Raw genomic sequence first — 17,499 nt, forward strand, 5'->3', positions numbered from 1 at the left:
CTTGCCAGCGTAGAAGCATGGGGAAAATGAAGATACAATTCACACAACAGTGTTGAGAGGGAGTTTCAGGAATTATTCAGATCCAGAAATCCCCACATTTATTCTTCAAATACCTTTTATATCAAGGTAAATTGAGGGGGAAGGTAGCAAGAGCTTCATTAACATTCTGTTTCCTAGGTAGCGGGGAATGTCTTAAGTCACGTCTTGCATATGTCCATTTTGTCATGTAGGCTGAAAACGCCTCTTCCCCAGGTGACCTCATAATTACAATAGAAGGAGCAGAACCACGTTAGAATATCCTGACCACTTTCAGCATGGCACTGGGTGTGCTTTACTATCAAAGGAGCTAGGCGACCACCTCCCGAGTCGGAAGGTACCAGATACAACAGCCAGTGTCACAGCTACTCGGACCATCAGACAAATATGGGAAATGGCCTGTTTTCTCGGCTCCCACAGTCAGGGCACACGGCTTGACTCTGGGGCAGGGTATTCTGCTTTTGATGCTCTCTGTCTTCAGCAGCTTCTCCTTAGGAGGTTTTGCAAGGCCCTTGTCTGAGAAGCTCTTCTGTATACTGCGATATTAGTTTAGGTCTTTGCCTTTCCTCCTAGATATGTCCTGAGTTTTGCTGTCAGGGCTTGAGGCTGGGACAGTGGTGGGGAAAGCAGCTGATTCCCTCTGCAACAGTTGGAGGCCCAGGCTGGACAGCTCCTTCGTGATGTTCATCATGATGGCCAGCTGGTTCCCATAGCTCTTCAACTGTTCACCGAAGTGGCACGCTCTGTCTTTAATCACTTCATTCTCCCAGCTCAGGTTGGCCTTGGTGCTCCGCTCCAGTGTGTTCATCTGGGAGGCCACGTTATGCATGTAGGCTTGTATCAGGTTCATGCTGTACAGGGCTACCTCCAGGAGATCCAGCACAGATTGCAGCTTGAGACGCTTGAGTGCCTGCTTCTTCATTTTCCATCTTCCACTTGTTCTCACAGAGGTGGAGTGAGGGAATGGAACAGTGCAGGAGCAGCTGCAGGTGGACCCTAAACTCAGTGTGTCCCTGGTGTAGGAGTCCTTTATCCATGCTCACTTCCCCCGCACCCTGCTGAGTGCAGCCTTGTTCAGCAGCTACATGATGCATTTAAAGTAGGAGTCAGAGCTCTCCTAGGTCCTCCACCCCTGGTCCACATCACTGAACACCTTACTGTTGGGAAGAAAAGAACTGGCTTATAGCAAAAGCAGCAGCAGCAACAGCTTTAATGAGAGACAAGAGGGGAGAGCTACGGCAGAATTGGCAGTACTGCAACTTCCAGGCTAGAACTCTCCTCTGCTGCCTGCACAACACCCTTGCCGGTTTCTTTTGTTTGTTTTTCAAGACAGGGTTTCTCTGTGTAGCTTTGCAGCCTGTCTTGAACTCATTCTGTAGCTCATGCTGGCCTCGAAGTCACAGAGATCTGAATTTCTCTGCCTCCAAAGTGCTGGGATTAAAGACATATATCACCACTACCTGGCTCAGTTTCATTTTTCAAAACAGCTGAGTAATATCCCACTGTGTTGTACCACATTTTCTTTATCAGTTCATCTGATGACAGAAATCTAGGCTGTTTACAATTTCTGGTTATTATAAATATAGTAGCAATGAACATTGTTGAACAAATGTCTCTGTGGTAGGATGATGCATCCTTTGGGTATATGCTGGGGAGTGATATAACTGGATCTTGAGGTAGATCTATTCCCAACTTCCTTATGAAATAATTTCCATAATCACTGTACAAGTTTGCACTCCCAATAGCAATGGATAAGTGTTCCCCTTACTCCACATCTTCACCAACATGAGCTGTCCTTTTTTTTTTTTAATTGATCTTGGCCATTCTGACTGGTATAAGATGAAATCTCAAAGTAGTTCTGATATGCATTACTTTGATGGCTATGAAATGTTGAACATTTCTTTAAGTGATTTTAAGCCATTTTTGAGAACTTTGTTTACATCTATATCCCATTTATAATTCGGTTGTTTGTTTTCTTGAGGTCCAGTTTTGTTTTTGTTTTCTTGACACACACACACACACACACACACACACACACACACACACACACACGTCATATATAGTAGATATTAACCCTCTATCAAATGGGTAGTAAAGATCTTTTCCCATTCCATTCTATAGCCTACCACTATGTCTGAATGATGGTGCCCTTTGTCATATAAAACTTTTCAGTTTCGTGTGGTCCCATCTATTAATTGTTCTTAGTCTTTTGCTATAATTGTCCTGTTCAGAAATTCCTTTCCTGTGACAATGAGTTCAAGACTATTCTTCACTTTCTCTTCTATCTGATTCAATACATCTGTCCTTATGTTGAGGTCCTTGATCCATTTGGAGTTTTGTGCAGGTTATTAAGTATGGTACTATTTGCATTCTTCCACATGTAGCCAGCTAATTTGACCAGCATCATTTGATGAAGATACTGTCTTTTTTCTCATTTATTCCTTTAATCTCTTTCAGCTGTCTTCTTGCTCGTGCTGAGACTTCTAGTAATATACTGAATAAGTAAGTAGAGGGTAAACAACCTTATCTTATTCCTGATTTTAGTGGAAATGCTTTGGTTTGATGTTAGCTGTGGGTTTGCTGTAAGTAGTATTTATTAAGTTGAGTATGTCTCTTGTATCCCTAATCCTTCCAGAACTTTTATCATAAAGGTGGATTAGATTATGTCAGAGGCCTTTTTTTCATCTAATGAGGTGATTATGTGCTTTTTGTCTTTCAGTCTGTTTATATAATTACCTTAATTGATTTACATATATTGAGCCATCCCTGCACCTCTGGGATGAAGGTTCATGATGGATGATCTTTTAAATGTGTTCTTGCATTTGGTTTGCAGTATTTGATTGAGAAATTTTGCAACTAATTGTAGAAAGTGAGCAGGAGGTAACAACTACTTTGAACCAGCACACTGGCAGATAGAAAATTTAGCCTTCTACCTCAGTGTAATTTAAAGAGTCCAGTGGTGTATGGGGTATGTTGAAATATTTCTCCTAAGATGAAGGTTAAGTTATTGCATCTGGCCCATCTCATCAACAAGAAAGAAGCACAGTGCTTACTGGGCCTATTTGGATTCTGGGGACAGCATATTCCTCACTTGGGTATGTTATGCTAGCCCATATACCAAGTTACTATGCAAGCTGCTAGCTTTGAGTGGGGCCTAAGACAGGAGTTGGCTTTGCAACAGGTATAGGCTGCTGTGCAGGCTGCTCTATCACTTGGCCTGTATGACCCAGCAGACCCGATGGGACATGAGGTATCAGTAGCATAGGTGGCTCACAGAGAAGGCCTTCAGGATTTTGGAGCAAGACTCCACTGTCATCTGCAGACAACTGTTTTTCCTTTGAGAGATAGCTCTTGGCCTGTTATAGGGTCTTGGAACTGGAAACTGAACATTTTGCAACAGGGCCATCAAGTTAAGATAGCCCTTGAGTTGCCCGTCTAAGCGTGGTATTACCTGACCAACCCAGTCATATCATTGGATGTGTAGAGCAACAGCCCATTATCAAATGGAAGTGGTATATATGTGACTGGGCCCACGAAAGTCTGGAGGGTACAAGCAAGTTCCATGAAGAAGTTAGTCAAAGGCCTGCTCTTTCTATACTTCTTACATTGCTGTTTGCTTCCAAGCATGCACCTAGAGCCTCGTGGGTATGCCCCATGTTTGGCTGACTGAGGAAGAGAGGATGAGAGCATTGCTCAGTGATAGTTCTACAGATTATGCAGGCACCACACAGACGCCAACAGCTGCAGTATTATAACCCCTTTCTGGAACAACTATGAGAGACACCAGCAAAGAGGAATCATTGCAGTGAGTAGAACATCAGCTTGTACAAATTTGTACATTTTACTTGGAGGAGAAATGGTGAAATGTGCTGTTGTTTGCTGATTCTTGGGCTCAGCCCATGGATTGGCTGGCTGTTCAGGGACTTGCAAGCAGCATGATGGGAAAATTGTTGAGGAAGACCTTTGTTGAAGATGTAAGAGATTAAATCTCTTTGAATGGGTGAAGGATGTGAAGATGCATGTGTCTCATGTAAATATTCATCAAAAGGTGACCTAAAAAGAAGAGGAATTCAATAATCAGGTAGATAGGATGACCTGTTCTGTGTAGTCACCCTCTTTCCCTGGCCATTCCTGTCATTGCCTAATGGGTCCATGAACAAAATGGCCATGGTGGCAGAGATGAAGGTTACACATGGGCTCAACGGCATGGACTTCAGCTCACAAGGCTGACCTAGCTCCAGTTGCTTCAGTGTGCCACATCTGCTTCTCTCTTTTCACTGAACTTCCATATAGCACCGTTCTCTGGGATGAGTAGTTAGTGATCTGATGGTAGGTATATTACACAGGACCGCTTCCTTCTTAGAAAGGGCAGTGCATTGTCCTTACCAGGATAGAAACTTAATCTAGTTACAGATTTTTCTTCCCTACACATAATACATCTGCCAAAACTAGCATCTGAGAGCTTTTTTCTCTTATCTACCAGAATGGTATTCCATACTGCATTGCTTCTGACTAAGGAATTCATTTCACAGTCAGAGGAGTACCACACTGGTTTCACACTCATGGAATTCCCCAGTCTTACCACGTTCCCCAGCATCCTCAAGCTGCTGGCCTGATTAAACAGTGGTAGAATTGCCTTTTAAAGGCAGTTATGGTGCCAGTTATGAAGCAGCACCTGGAGGACTGGAACAGCATTCTCCAGAAAGCATTCTATGCTTGGAATAGGTGTATAATATATGGTGTGATTTCTCCCTCAGCCAGTATTCATGGACCAGGATCAAGGGATGGAAGTAAGAATGTTTCTACTCACTATCATCCCTAGTGACACACCAGAAAAATGTTTGCTTCTTGTTCTTTCAATCTTAAGATCTGCAGGCCTACAAGTTTTGATTCCAGGTGGAGGAGTACTCCTACCTGGGTACACAAGAAACATTCCATTGACCAGGACACATGGGGCTTTCGATGCCATTATGCCAATAGGCTACGAAATGAATAACAGTGTTAGGAAAGGTTACCAATGGAGAAATTGGGTTGCTTCTCCACAATGGAAGTAGGAAGATTCCATCTGGAGTGCAAGTGATGTTTTAGAGGTGCTTTTGCTGTTACCATGTCTTTTGATTAAAATCAATGGGAAACTACAACAACCCAATGCACGCATGATGGCAAAGAGCACAGACCTTTCAAGAATGAAATTATGAGTTTCCAGGGGCAAAAAAGACTTGATAAGGTGTATGCTGAGAGTAGAGAAAATTTAGGATGAGTAGTAGAGGAAAGTAGTTATACATACCAGCTAAGGTCATTTGACCAGTTGCAAAAACGAAGATCACAATTGATATGTATATCTGTCATATTTTGTTAGGAATGTGTTTGTTCATATACACACAAACAATATTCAAATATTTGTGTTTTCTTTCCTCCATATCTTTATCATGTAATATAATGTCAACTGAAATAATATTCATAGTTATCATATTTAAGTTATGAGACACTAAAAAAATCTCTCAGGAAAATTTCCACCTATTATAAAATATATAATGCATTTGCAGTTGTAGGTAGGAGACATATATTGTTACGCATAATTATAACCTGGTTAAGTATATAACATGTTTACAATAGCACATGTGATAGTTATATCATGTTAGGTATAATTATGACCTGGTTATTGTTTTCATTTAGAAATTAATTGTTACATAAGTAGGTATTATTGAATGTCAAGTTGATATGGATAAGGATGGACTTGTGATGGCTAATCCCGACTGTCCACTTGACTATATCTGGAATCAATTAAAACCCAAGTAACTGGGAACAGCTGTGAAGGGTTCTCTTGATTGAAACATTTGAGTGTGAAGACCTTCCCTGAGTCTAAACCATTTTAGATCAGAAGACCCTGCCTGAATCTGAGCCACACCTGGTGGCAGCCTACAGAAAAGAAAATGGGAGAAAGAAGCTCTTGCCTTTTCCCATTTGCCTTCACTCGCACTGGGAAGTTCATTAATCCTGTGCTGAGGTATTCCTTCGCTGGCATTAGAACCTAACCCTTCAGAATTCCAGCATAGACAGATCAGCTGAAACATCCAGCCTTGTGGAGAAAAGAAGTATCAGATTCTCGAAATTTCTGTCAGAAGACAGCCATTGCTAGATTAGCTGGACCATAGTCTGTAAGATACTCTAATATGTCCCTTTTGATGCACGTAGATTCTACAAATTCTGTTTCTCTACCTAACCCTGACGAATATAGATATACACCTCACAGTGGGTCATCTGAATCCTGTAATACTATTTTTGTTTGTTATTTTTGGACAGTGACTCATAAATAGCCCAGGCTGGACTCAAATTTGTGGCAGTCCTCCATAGGCATATGCCACCATATGTGGCTATTTCTAATTTTAGTCTTTAAAGAAACCTCTACACTATTTTTATAATTGCTCACTTTCATTTACAATCCACATAAGTCTTAGATGAGTTTTTATTTCTTTACATCCCTAAATTCTAGATGGTATTTTTTTTTGTCATTCTGACAATATAGCTTCTAATTAGGATGTAAAAACTTGGAGTGGTTTTTATTTGAAAATCCATGAATGATTTAATGATGTCTAAAACTTTAAATATATGTGGCTATTTGTATGTTTCTTTTGAAATCTCTATATTAAAAATAATTTGCATTTTAAACTTTCTTATTCAGAATTTCTGTTATTAGATATGAAGGGGTGTTTATTCCTTGTAAATTCTGAATACTAGTGGTTAGCTAAGAAGATAGTTTGTGAATGGTTTCTGTTTGTAACTTTCCTGCTTTATTGGGCACAAACATCTGTTTACTATTGCCACATTGACCTACATTTGCTTTTGCTGTTTATGCCTTGAGAGTCTTGCTCTCCCACTCTTCCTGCACTCTCTCCAATTTCTCACCATTTAGTAATTTTCACTGAAAAGTAAGTAATTTTATTGGTGAAACTAATCTAAGTGTTTTGTTTGTTTGACTTTGTAGCTAACGGGAATGGGATTACATTCTTGATGGTTCCTTAATAAGTTCATCATGGGTGAATAAAAATTGTGATGACTTTTATATAGTGACTTTTGTATCCAATAAATTATCATATCTAACACTTACTTTTATAGCAACTTTACATTTTTCCACACATAAACCACTTCATGCAAAATCTAAGTGTCTTGGTTTGAATGAGATGTCTCCAATAGTCTCTGATATTTTACACTTGGTCCTATTGTTTGGGGAACTCGAAGTGGTGCAATCTTCCTGAAGGAAGTGTGTCATTGCAGGTGAACTTTGAGATTAAAGGCCTTTTGCTGTTTCCAGTGTGCTCTCCCAGCTTTACCATCTTATTTGAGGATGTGAGTTCTCAGCATCCTGTTCCAGCCACCACACACGCTGCTTGTCCTGCTTCCTGACCATCCTAGACTCTAACCATGTCAGGTACCACTAAGTCCAAATAACCCTTCTGCTATTAGTTGTCTTGGTCATGGTGCTGACCACAACAACAGAAAAGTAAGTGATAAACAAAGGTAACTTGAATTCCCTGTTTCCTGCTTACATGTCCTCAACTCCCTTATCCTTACTAACTACTCTGAGACCTCTAGTTCTGTGTCAAAAAGGAGTAGTGGAAACAGACATCAAAAGTCCTCCTTACTGGACCTGGTTGCACATACCATTTACCTTTATAGTATACAACAACAGAAATATTACATGAAAAAGTAGATATAGCTCAATGAAAAAACAGTACATTATACTACTTCCATATTTACAAGTAACATTATAATTCTCTCCTAATATGGTTAAATATGAACTGTGCATAAAATACCTGTGAATCCTACCAGGCATCAAGCAACAGGATGTAAAATGAAGTCAAAAAGAAAAGAGAAGAAATAGAAGTCTCCTAGGTTATGCTCTTCAACGCAGCAGCTGACATTTCCGTAATAAGATCTTTTTTATTTTAATCCATTAGCAACTACTAAATTACAGACATCTACAGATGCTATCTTGCTACCATGGCAATGTAGAATATATGAATTAATTAAGAGTGGTTAAAAAGGGAAAGGGCTGTGGAGCTGCTTCATAAAGCAGTGTCTTTCGATAGTTTTCTTATATTCCAAATGAGTGCCCATGCTGTCAAGTTTCTTAATTACTTCCCATGTTAGCCTTTTTTTTTTCTGATAAGCCAGCATCACACATCATTCAGTTGCTATGATTTTTTCACATTTTGGGCTTAATCACCAGGCTTCACATTAAATCATCACTGTGCATCTTCAATTCTTTGATGTCCTTTTCTTTTCTCATGCATAATTATTTTAAAACAGTGACTTGTATGCACTTTTTAAAAAGCCACTATTATTTCGGCTCCTTTCTCAAGGGGTGTTCATAAACAAACACTTGAATGGAGGCTCCCAAACACCAATATTACTCTAAGTAAAATAATGAGAACTCATCACCTCAGAAAGGCAATGGGAAAATATGATATGGCCCTTTTATAGGTTTATCAGTTTGTAGACTAATAATTATAATAAGTGATAATAACTTATTAGTCTATAAACAAAGGATACATTATTAGAAAGCCAGTTACTTATATAAAAATTAGGGCATCTCTAATTCAAAAATACAAATTCCAAATCTCTTGGAGTGGAACGAAGTATGACAAGTGGAACACTGCACATCTGATTTCATGTGATTTGTTGATCAAAACAGAAGCTCACTAAAACTATTGGATAAGTCCATGCTTCTGAGATTTATAAAAAAGAATGAATTTTGTATTTTTATCCCCAAGATATTTTGATACTTAAATAAATATTGCAAAATACAAAAAGGTTCTCAAACATTTCTGTTCTTTAAAATGTTTTGTAAGAGATACTAAGCCTATACCAACACTAAATTTACTGAATTGTGGCATCTATTCTATTTTCCCAACCCAACCTGCTTATATCAATTTCATGAAGAGTTCATCTGTGTTCTGCAGTCAGACGCAGAAATTTTACCAGTGACTGTATGCTCTAGTAAATGGAAAGTTACAAAGGTCTGAGTATTTTGAACAGCAGCTGATATTACTCACGATTTTTTAAAAATGCACGTTGGGGGCTAGGGATAGCTCAGTGGTAGAGCGCTTGCCTAGCATGTGCAAGGCCTAGATGTAGTCTTCAGTATCCCATCCACAAAGAAAAGGTGCCTCTTTGTTATGCGCAATATGATGAAGGAAGGTCATTGGTTAAGTAATAAAGAAACTGCTTGGCCCCATAGGTTGAAACATACGTGGGAGGAGTAAACAGAACAGAATGCTGAGAGGAAGAGGAAGTGAGCTCAGAGATGCCATGCTTCCCTTCCAGGGCAGACACGATAGCTCTGGTCTCTGAGGCAGACGCATGAAGCTCAGACCCAGGATGGACGTAGGCTAGAATCTTTCCCGGTAAGACTGATGCTACACAGATTATTAGAGATGGGTTGATCGGGATATGAGAATTAGCCTGTAAGGGCTAGAGCTAATGGTCCAAGCAGTGTTTAAAAGAATACAGGTTCCGTGTAATTATTTCGGGGTATAAGCTAGCCATGTGGGCGGCTGGGTGCCCCAGACGCAGCCCCGCTGCTCCTATTACAACAGATAAAAATATGAATCTGGGCTAACAAAAGGTATTCCAATGGTAACAGTAACATTGAGTGCTGTGCTTGAAATACTGGCTATCTGAGAGCCTAGAGATGTCTCAGAGTTCTTCCAGATGCTCTCCTAGAGGACTCAGGTTCATCTCTCAGAACCCACACAGCAGCTCACATCCACCTGTAACTCCAGTTCCAGGGAACATGGTGACTTCTTCTGGCCTTTGTAGCCATAGGCACCGGGCATGCACATAAGGCATAGATACACATGCAGGAAACACACCCACACATATAAAATTTAAAACAAATACTGGGTATTTGATCAAATGCTCATTAGTGATATATCTAAATGTAGCCAGTTGCAGACAACATATAAAAAGTGACACCTCAAACCTGCTTCTTACATACACTTCAAACTATGAAGTTAGTTGCTCAAATACTTGTGCTACTGGACAATCATTTTGAGACCATGGGTTGTCTTGGATTGGGTGAGCTATGAAATCACAGTACCGCTTTTTCATGCAACTGCTTTCCAATGAAAAAGCACATTTTCAAAAACTTCACTCTTCAGCTTAAACCGCTAGAAGCGAGCAAAGGGCAAACAAGGAGGCCTGGCTCACTGAGCTGGCTCAAATTACAGAACTGAACCTCTAGCAGGTCTTCGGAAAAGGCCACTTCCCAGGGTGGAATAACAGCAGTGTAAGGGAGAGAAACAGCAACCTATTAAAGGACGATGTTTTAGAGTAACTATACACAACAAGAAAGACGCCACGCATGGCTTCTCCTCGTTTGACTAGGATCAAGGTTTCAAAAGGACACTATCAAGATTCTGTACCTTCCACGGAGCCATCTGCGTGGATACCACTGAGACTGGAGAGAGATCTACCCTTCCCATGCAAGTGTGGATTATTGTCAAAGATGTGCTATTCACATCAATAAATGCTGTGGCTCAGACATGGTGGTCACACCCGCACTTGGAAGACAGAGGTAGGAGAATCAGTACATATTCAAGGCCAGTCTAATCTACACAGGGAGTTCCAGGCAAACCAAGGTACATAGCAAAAACCTGCCTCAAGATAAATTTTAAAAGCTTTTTATCTTTTGTTTTTGGTATTCTACTCACTTCTGATGTTAATTTTCTTATATGTGAGCAGACACGGGAAATGGGGCAATTTGACTGACTAATTAGCAGCTCTTGGGTTCTCTCTTGCTGGCACGAATTACCTTGAGCAAAGGAACTGCGAGGCAAATGGTGAGAAAGCCTTCAAGCCAGCACCAGCCATCTTGAATACATCATGGATTCCTTAAGTCAACTAAGCAAAAGACAGCAGCCCCACTCACTGACCCTGTTGCGGGTTAAAGCAGGTTGCCCCATGCTTTATACAACCATTACCATGGATGGATCATTTCCACCTTATTTAGAGGGGAGCACTTTCCCTAGTGAGGTGCCCCTTGTGGTTGGAGCTAGAGACACAACTGTGACTGGCCACACAAATGGCACCCCTTAAGTTACATAGATACTCTCCAGTGATTCCTTCCTATATTGCAACCATAAAATGTAGCTTCCTGGGTGAGTCAGCAGACATTCAAAAGCAGCAGCAAAAGCAGCAAGAGCTACAGCAGTGAAAAGGGGGAGAGAGTTACCCTAGGTACAGAAATGGATACTAGGATCTCCTGTTTTTGTAGGCAAGTTGGTGCAGTGTGTAGGGTCCTACCTCAAATGAAGGTCTTATATTACCTGGCACCGCCATGGACCTAGTACTGCCTGGTGCCTTCTGAAACCTCATCTACTTGGCTACGCCAGTCCATCCATACTTGGGTGAACCAGCTTGAGAGGGAATCCAGCTCCTGATAGCTTACCTGGTTCTGGCAATGACCACTGAGGGGTAAAAAAGGTCATGTAGCCATATGCCTGGTGTTAAAAGAAAAACCTGTACAGTTCAAGATATGGCCAGAACGGGAAGGTGGGTAGTGGAAGTATTGAAAAATAAAGAGCTGTCGAAGCGAAGAAAGAAAGCTGTGGGAATCCAGACAAAACGCTACAGGTTCTGGTCTCCACAGAAGCTCCCAAGGTCCAGTCGAAGAGTGGAAGGAGGGAGAATATGAGCAAGGAAGTCAGGACCACGAGGGGTTGGTTCTCCCACTGAGACAGTATGCCTGAGCTAATGGGAGCTCACCAACTCCAGCTGGACTGGGACTAAATGAACATGGGGTTAAACTGGACCCTCTGAATGTGGCTGACAACTGGGGCCGACTGAGAAGCCAATGATAACGGCACTGGGATTTGTCTCTACTGCATGTACTGGCTTTTTGGGATCCTATTCTATTTGAATGCATACCTTCCTAAGCCTGGATGGAGTTGGGAGGACCTTAGACTTCGCACAGGGCAGGGTACCTTGCCTTCTCTCAGGACTGGACAGGGAGGGGGAGAATATGGAAATTTTGATTGGTATTATTTATAAAGTAATTTTAAAAAAGAAGTTCCAAAAAGTTGTTGAGTTTTCAAAACCAACAAAGACTTTCTTCAGCTGTGTCTGCCTACCGCTGCAGCCCAAGAGTGTCAGGCGACAGCAGCTGTGAGAGGCCAGCATTGAGCATTTTCTTGCCTGCCTATGATTTTTATCTAGGTATAGCACAAGAATCTCAGCCAGACCATTGGTGGCATCAGGGATGAGCTATCCTCTGGCTAAGTCTGACCCACCCTGTTTGCTGAGTTCATCTCACAGTGAATCACAGTATAACCTTTTCTCTCCTTTTGATTGTTGAATGAAGTGCTTGTAACAGAATAAACTTCACAATTTATCATACTTCTTTACAGAGAATGAAACAAATTTGAAAGCATTAGTAGGCTAAGTGTGAGACCATAGAACAGATTTAGAATCCCATACACTTTTCATTTTGTCTACTCATAAAAAAACAAATATAATATTCATTTACCAAGATAAGAGAAAATGTTGTTAGTGCTGTTTTCTTGACATGATGTAAATAATAAGAAGACACTATAAACTAAATTCAAAAGAACATAGAAAGATCATTCACCATGATCATGTTGGCTTTATTCCAGAGATGAAGGGATATCTCAGTATGTGTATGTTAGCAAACAACGTAAGTTACATAAATAGACTCAGGGGTAGAATCACATGGCAGTATTGATAGAAGCAGGAAAGGGATTTTACAAAAATCCAGCATCCCTTCATGATAAAAGTCCTAAAAACACTCAAATAGAATAAACATATCTCCACATAATAGGGGCAATATATGGCAAACCTATAGCCAATATTATACTGAATGAGGAAAAACTCAAATTACTTCTACTAAAACCCCACCAAACAAACAAAAAAGACTCTTATTCAATAAAGTAAAAACAACCCAATCAAAACATGGGTTATAGAATTGGATAGATACTTCTCAAAAAAAGAAATATATATGGCTAATAAACGTTTTTTTAAAAAAACAGTTCAATACCATTAGCCACCAGGAAAATGCAAATAAAATCTACTACAGTCAGAATAGAATCTTAAAAAAAACAACAACACCCAAAACAGACAACAAAAGCAAGGAATGAGACGAGTTCTGTCAAGGGTCTGGGGAAAAGGACGGCCTTATCCACCGTTGGTGGGAGTGTAAATTGGTACAAGTATGGCCTGCAACAGAGACACTTGTGCATCTGGGTTCATGCTGCTTTTATTCACAGCAGTCAGGAAATGGAACCAGCCCTTGACATCCATCAACTAATAAGTGGATCATGAATTATGCCCAACTGTCAAAAATGAATTCACAGGACCAAGCCTACCAATGGAAAATACCGTACTCAATGAGGTCACCCGGGGTGGTGGTTTGAATGAGAAATCTCTTCATAGGCTCAAACATTTGAACAGCTGGTATCCAGTTGGTGACGCTTTGGGCAAAGGTTAGGGAGGCTTTAGGAGGTGACGCTTGGTTGGATAACGGAAGCCACTGGCGAAGAGCTTTGAGTGGTTACAGCCTGTCTCTATTTCCTGTTTTCTCTGCTTCAGGTATGCAGATGAACATCAGATGAACATGTGATTTGCCAGGTTCCTGCTCCTGCCACCATGCATTTCCTACCTGCTGGCAGGCCTTCCCCACCATGATGGACTCCATCCCTCTAGAACTGGAAGTCAAAACCAAACCGCTTTTCACTTTGAGTTGCCTTTGTCTGGGTATTTATTACAACAACCAGAAAGTAACTAATGTATTGAGGCCCCAAAAGCCAGGTTCTGTACGTTATCTCTCAGGCATAAATCCTAGCTTCAAAATTGTAAATTCATCGATTTAATTTGGAGTGTCTGTAATGATCAGGAAGCTAGAAATAGCCCATAAATAGAGAGGGGGAAAGGCCTTAAGTGGGAAACAAGGTATCGGAACACACGTGACATGAAAGTAGACGGTAATGGAGGTGGGAAGGTTAAGTGGGGGGACGGAATTCAGGCTCGGCAAGAGGACTAGGTGGGAAGATACTGGTAACGGAAAGACTTAGGTACAGACTGGATGATGAGAGAGTTACCCATAGCTAGAGATATATGAAAAGCCATATGGTCACCTACTACTTTTTAATTTTAGAGTAAAAATATGACTAAGGGACTAGAGAGACTGCACAGCAAGTAGAGTGTCTGCTCTTCTTACAGAGGACCTGGGTTCAGTTCCTAGCCCCTATGCAATTGCCTGGAACTCCAGTGCCAGGAGATCTGATAGCCCTCTTCTAACCTCCATGGACACCAAGCAGGCACATGCTCAGCTGTACAAACTAAGCAAGCAAAAGACCCTAGAATACACGCACAGATGCAGGCACTCAATAAATTATACATACATATTAAAGTTTAAATATAAGTATCCTACTTGCATGGGTGCACAATGCTACTACCAGCAGCTGATGCATTATTAAATGAAAATACCAACACCAAGAGTGGAATACTTCAAGCTATTGTTCAGGGAGATGCCCCCAAATCACCCCCAAAAGCAATATAAACTAATGTCATTGCTAGATCATACTGGTAAGAACACCACTCATTGTAAACATTCACTCGGTTGTAAAACACAAAGAAACAAAGCTGGAATTGATCTAGAAGCGTCTACCCTACTAGCTAGCTTTCATAACACCAGAAGATGCTATGCAGTCCACTAGGGTGAGGTAGACATCTAGGGTCCTCTCCAGAAGCCCTTCATGCTATAATACCACGGTGCCCAACAACATGTGTCCACGTGGTGTGATGGTAACATGAAGGTAACAACTGCTTCCTAGCTCGATTTGAGGACTACTTCACCAGACGGAATTCATGCGTATGCCTAGTCCTATAAACCTGGTCAAAAGCCTATGACTGGGGAGGTCGAGGGCTCAAGTAAAGTGTGGTGTTTGTCTGTTTGATACAGCTGGAATCAGGTGGGGCAGGGAACCTCAGCTGAGGAGCTGCCTCCATCAGATTGCCTGTGGACAAGTCTGTGAGGCATTTGCTAGATGTTTGATTGCCGTGGGAGGACGGAGCCCACTGAAGGTTTTGCCACTCCTGGGCAGCTGGTCCTAGTTGTACAGAAAAGGAAGCAAGGCAAGCAAACTGGTAAGCAGCTTCTCTCCATGGTTTCCATTTAATTCCTGCCTCCAGGCTCCTGCTCTGACTTTCATTCATGATTGCATGCTGCGAGGCAAAATAAATCCTGTCCTCCTCCAGTTGCTTTGGGCCATTATATTTTTATACAGCAACAGGGACTAACTAGGAGGGTAGGGAACCTATTACTATTGATTTTTTTTAATAGCAAAATACCTTCTTAGTATTTACGTTTATGCCCATAGACCACTACTGCTCTGGACCTTGATCAGAGAGACCAATTTTTGTGAAGGTCAGCGGTTGATGAAGGGATTTCGTAACTGGTGACATCTATATCAGCCTTCATCTCCAAGGCTCAGAGAACATCACGGAAGAGGGGGCAGAAGGGGTGCTGTGAAATGCTACCTTTCAGACATGATGCGGCTATTGCATTCATGAAGTCACAGCAGCTAATGTCATCTGCATGAAGCCCACCCACAAAAGATGGAGCTATTCAACATTGCAGGCAGAGACCCACTCCTCCTGAGGAGCCACTGATGCACATGGCTACAGGAGGAAGGAGACACGCCCATCTTCAGTGATGTAGCCACTGGTGAGCCAGCTATGATCCAGTAAACTACCCAATCCCCAGGCACATGCAGCACCTCTAATTAAATTCAATGTGTTATTTTTAAAATGTGTGCATGGAATAATTAGGGGAAAGAGGGTGTCCAGAGGAAGTGGGTAGAAGTAAGAGAGAAGAATGGGGGTAAATATAATAAAAATGTATTTTATGTACATGATTGTCAACACAAAAATTATTTTAAGAGCAAAAAAATAATCTGACAGAACTCAACCTGATCTGAGAAATAAAACAGAACTATCAATAAACTGGCCATAGCAGTACATGTGTATAATTTGGATTTCCTCTATCAGCTACTTCTTCATTCCTGGGATGATACTTGACTAAAGCAACTTAGGGAAGGGTTTATTTTGGCTTACAGTTGGAGGGTATAGTCCCCCACAGAACCATAGCAGCAGAAGCTTGTGGCTGCTTGTGTCATTATGTCCAGTCTCTGGAGAGGACTTCAGAAAAATTTCCACATGTCCTTCCTTTCTACTCATTCTCCTCCTTAGTATCCCCATTATCTATTCCACACGTATTTAGTAAACATCTCACGTATGCCAGGAGAGAGGCCAACCTTTGATTAAGTCTGCACTGTCCTGAATTAGGAATTACCTGCCTCATGGAAGAACAAAGAAAGACAGCAGAACACGAGGCTTACATGATTGACACAAATCCCTGTCTTTTTCCCTTTAATTTAATTACATGGGCATTTCCCCAGGGCATACCTATGTGCACCATGTGCATGGCATTCAGTTGTGAGCTACGTCATAGGTGCTGGGACTCAACTCCCGACCCTCTGGAAGGGCAGCCTGTGCTCTTACCACTGAGCCATCTCTCCAGCGCCACGAGTCATTTCTCCTTCCATAATACTACCTAGTTACTGCTCATAAAATCACTGTCAAGTATATTTGAATTTTCTTATTAACTGGTTATCAACCTCTACGAATTCCTGAAGAGCTCACACTGTAACTGTATAACCATCCTTTAACACTATTCCATTGGAAAACCATATGATAGATACATTAGATAAAATTTCAATAATAAAACTAAACAAGTATGCTCTTTACCATTGTGAGACAGCATGGTGTAGTAGTGAAAAACCTTAACTTTGGGGTTTAAAATAGGTGGTTCAAATTTCACCTCCTCAACCCCCCCCAAAAAAAACCCAAAAAAACATACACATGGGCTAACTCCCTGTCTCCCTGTGTCCAGAATCCCATTTGCATAGAATGAAGAAGGATGCACAGCTTTAGAACCATGTTGGGAAGCACTATTGAGAAAAGAAATGGACCAACGTAGGTCAATTCAAAGAAGACTACAGGTGGAAAGAATGCCACGGCTTGTGTCTAACTCTTCCAATTTTCCCTTGCCCTAGAATATTAAACTTTTGGCTAGGAAAAAATAATGAGGGAGGGAAGAAGGGAGAAATCCTATATATATATATATTTACATAAAGGCCCCAAATGCACTTTACCTAGTAAGTTAAAAGACATGGTAGCACAGTGTTTCTTTTAAGACACAAATTTCAAAAGAACTAATGCTAAAGACAGTAGATAAAAAAGAATTGACGGTTCTTTCTAAGACAAAAGCAAAGCCAAAATTGTTTTCTCCTAGGGTAACCTGAATATTTCATAATTTTCTAAATGGAGAAAAAGATTACATCTAAATACTGGCCTTTCCTGGACCATTTTATTTTAAAATTG

The 17,499-nt window shown here is 41.0% G+C and overlaps 1 protein-coding gene and 1 pseudogene across 3 annotated transcripts in view; both read right to left on the reverse strand.

Annotated features, from left to right (window-relative positions):
- The window catches only part of Slc2a13 (solute carrier family 2 member 13), a 297,525-nt gene that overhangs the window by 252,727 nt on the left and 27,299 nt on the right, over positions 1-17,499 (reverse strand). The window lies entirely within an intron of this gene.
- LOC142845154 (olfactomedin-like protein 2A pseudogene) lies at positions 347-5,005 on the reverse strand (annotated as a pseudogene).

Source organism: Microtus pennsylvanicus, chromosome 2 (genome assembly GCF_037038515.1).
Source record: "Microtus pennsylvanicus isolate mMicPen1 chromosome 2, mMicPen1.hap1, whole genome shotgun sequence".
In the NCBI taxonomy this organism is placed as follows: domain Eukaryota; kingdom Metazoa; phylum Chordata; class Mammalia; order Rodentia; family Cricetidae; genus Microtus; species Microtus pennsylvanicus.